Below are 3,832 nucleotides of genomic sequence, written 5' to 3' on the forward strand. Positions count from 1 at the left end.
GGCTTCAATTTGTTCTCTGTAAAATGGGGATAATAAAAATGAAACTACCAGCTTAGGACATGGATGAATTAACTGAGGTGAATGTGTCTGATGGATGATATGATCATGTGATGTAAATACACTTATCAGACCTACAGAGCAATATCTTTAGAACCTAAACATATACCTTTTGTTGAAATTTAATAAAAGGTGTTTCAGTTCGTCTGACTCTTTGAGACCCCACAAATCGCAGCACGCCAGGCCTCCCTGTCCATCACCATCTCCCGGAGTTCACTCAGACTCATGTCCATCGAGTCAGTGATGCCATCCAGCCATCCCATCCTCTATTGTCCCCTTCTCCTCCTGCCCCCAATCCCTCCCAGCATCAGAGTCTTTTGCAATGAGTCAACTCTTTGCATGAAGTGGCCAAAGTACTGGAGTTTAAGCTTCAGCATCATTCCCTCCAAAGAAATCCCAGGGCTGATCTCTTTCAGAATGGACTGGTTTGATCTCCTTGCAGTCCAAGAGACTCTTAAGAGTCTTCTCCAACACCACACTTCAAAAGCATCAATTCTTCAGTGCTTAGCTTTCTTCATAGTTCAACTCTCACATCCATACATGACCACTGGATAAAAAAAGGTGTTTACCCCCTCCAAAAAAAAAAAAAAGATCTTCACAAACCAGATAATCACGATGGTGTGAATGCTCAATTAGAGCCAGACACCCTGGAATGTGAAGTCAAGTGGGCCTAAGGAAGCAGCAGTACAAACAAAGCTAGTGGAAGTGATGGATTTCCAGTTGAGCTATTTCAAATTGAAAAGATGATGTTGTGAAAGTGTTGCACTCAATATGCCAGCAAATTTGGAAAACTCAGCAGTGACCACAGGACTGGAAAAGGCCAGTTTTCATTCCAATCCCAAAGAAAGGCAATGCCAAAGAATGCTCAAACTACCACACAATCGCACTCATCTCACACCCTAGTAATGCTCAAAATTCTCCAAGCCAGACTTCAGCATACGTGAACCATGAACTTCCAGATGTTCAAGCTGGTTTAGAAAAGGCAGAGGAACCAGAGATCAAATTCCCAACATCTGCTGAATCATCAAAAAAGCAAGAGAGCTCCAGAAAACATCTAATTCTGCTTTATTGACTATGCCAAAGCCTTTGACTGTGTGGATCACAATAAACTGTGGAAAATTCTGAAAGAGATGGGAATACCAGACCACTGGACCTGCCTCTTGAAAAACCTGTATGCCGTTCAGGAAGCAACAGTTAGAACTGGACATTGAACAACAGACTGGCTCCAAATAGGAAAAGGAGTACATCAAGGCTGTATATTGTCACCCTGCTTGTTTGACTTCTATGCAGAGTACATCATGAGAAATGCTGGGCTGGAAGAAGCACAAGCTGGAATCAAGATTGCTGGGAGAAATATCAATAACCTCAGATATGCAGATGACATCACCCTTATGGTAGAAAGTGAAGAAGAGCTAAAGAGCCTCTTGATGAAAGTAAAAGAGGAGAGTGAAAGAGTTGGCTTAAAGCTCAACATTCAGAAAACTAAGATCATGGCATCTGGTCCCATCACTTCATGGCAAATAGTGGAATAGTGGAAACAGTGGCAGACTTTATTTCTGGGGGCTCCAAAACCACTGCAGATCATGACTGCAGCCTTGAAATAAAAAGACTCCTTGGGAGAAAAGTTATGACCAACTTAGCGTATTCAAAAGCAGAGACATTACTTTGCCAACAAAGGTCACCATAGTCATGGCTATGGTTTTTCCAGAGGTCATGTATGGATGTGAGAGTTAGACTATAAAGAAAGCTGAGCACCGAAAAATTGATGCTTTTGAACTGTGATGTTGGAGAAGACTCTAGAGAGTCCCTTGGACTGCAAGGAGATCCAACCAGTCCATCCTAAGGAAGTAAGTCCTGTGTGTTCATTGGAAGGACTGATGTTGAAGCTGAAACTCTAATACTTAGGCCACCTGATGGGAGGAGCTGACTCATGTTAAAAGACCCTGATGCTGGGAAAGATTGAAGGCTGGAGGGGAAGGGATGACAGGGGATGAGATGGTTTGATGGCTTCACCGACTCAATCGATGAGTTTCGGTAAAATCCAGGAGTTGGTGATGACAGGGAAGCCTGGTATGCTGTGGTTCATGGGATCGCAAAGAGTCGGATACAACTGAGCAACTGAACTGAACTGAACCGTCCACCGCTCCCCCCCCACCCCCAGTTTCAAATGGCTCAAGCCTTGGTACAAAAAAAGAAAATATTTCCTTCATTTTCAAGAAATATGTAAACCATAAAGATATTTAAGAGCAAATGAAGAATAATTTCAAAATTCTGGCTTAGTTTTTGTGCTAATAAAAGAATTAGATTGTGAATTATTGTTTCCTCCTTTTGTGGGTGTTTCTTTTGTTGAATTTTATAAATTAACAGAAAAAATCTGCATTGAGTTTTTCACTCCCCTTCTGTCCTTTTCCCCTATATCTATCAAAAGTTTTCATTTACTGGATTTATGATAGCCTAAGAAAATAACATGGATTCTAACATGAACGTCCTATGGAAAAATCAATTTTATACATGTAACATATGTGAGAATTTGGAGAAACAGCAATAAAACACTGGAGACTAATATACTCTACAATTATTGAACTAGGAGTTTATTGTTGTTGATTCAATTAAATTAAGTATTCTGAAACTATGAATGTGAATATTGAAACCTTGACAAGGCAATTTAAAAGTTATAAAAATTCCAAATAAATACCAATCTGTTAGTAAATATTCAACAAATATTGTTTTATAGGTCTTTCTTTTTCATTAGTGATCTGCAAAAATTTATTAACTTTTTTTTCCACAATCTAAAACAGGTGTAACCCTTGCTATGTACATAAATAATCACTTTCTTGGCATCCTGAATATCCTAAGTGAGTCTCCTCTTCAACAGATTCCTCATAGCTTTTTTCACTTCTGTGTTTCCCACTGTGTAAATGATAGGATTTAACATGGGACAGGATTGCAAAGAACACAGTCACCCACTTGTCCACAGGGTAAATGGCCACAGGACATGTGTGGGTGAATATACAAGGACCAAAAGAGAGCACCACTACTATAAAGCAGGCGCCACCTGTAGAGAGGACTTTTTGCCGTCCTTCAGAGCGATGGGATTTCAAGGAATTCAAGAGAGCTATGTAGGAGGTGACTAGGATGAAAAAAGAAGCAAGCACATGCCCCCACTGTTGGCTGCCACCACCATTCCCAGCCTGTAGGTGTCGCTGCAGGTAAGTTCCAACTGTGAGAAGAAATCACACATGAAGTGGTCAATGACATTGGGACCACAGAAGGTCAAGTCCATTGAGAAAAGGATCTGGACTGTGCCATGCAGGATGCCCCGAGCCCATGCCACCACCACCAGGAGCTGGCAGAGCCCCTGTCACGTGATGGTCATGTAGTGCAGAGGCTTGCAGATGGCCACATAGCAGTCATAGGTCATGGCCATGAGGACAATGATCTCTGATCCTCCCAGGAAGTGCTCCAAGAAGAGCTGAGTTTGGAAGCCACCCCAGGAGATGGTTCTCCTCTGGTACAGCAGGTCGATTATCATTTTGGGTGTGCTCACAGAGGTGAAGGAGACATCTAACAAGGCCAAGTAAGTGAGAAAGAAGTACATAAAAGCAGAAAGTGTGGGACTGAGGGAGATGGTGATGACAATGAGCAGATTGGCCAGCACATTAAACAGTAAGATGAACAAAAAGACAACAAAGAGTGTTTTCTGCAGGTGTGGATTCTGTGTGTGTCCCAAGAGGACAGATTCAGTCACATTTTTGGGAGGCCTGAGGACATCCAT

General features: G+C 41.8%; 1 pseudogene; it reads right to left on the reverse strand.

Moving 5' to 3' along the window:
- Nucleotides 1–2,908: 2,908 nt before the first annotated feature.
- On the reverse strand, nucleotides 2,909–3,832 carry LOC102411984 (annotated as a pseudogene).

This window comes from Bubalus bubalis, chromosome 16 (genome assembly GCF_019923935.1).
Source record: "Bubalus bubalis isolate 160015118507 breed Murrah chromosome 16, NDDB_SH_1, whole genome shotgun sequence".
Taxonomy (NCBI): Eukaryota; Metazoa; Chordata; class Mammalia; order Artiodactyla; family Bovidae; genus Bubalus; species Bubalus bubalis.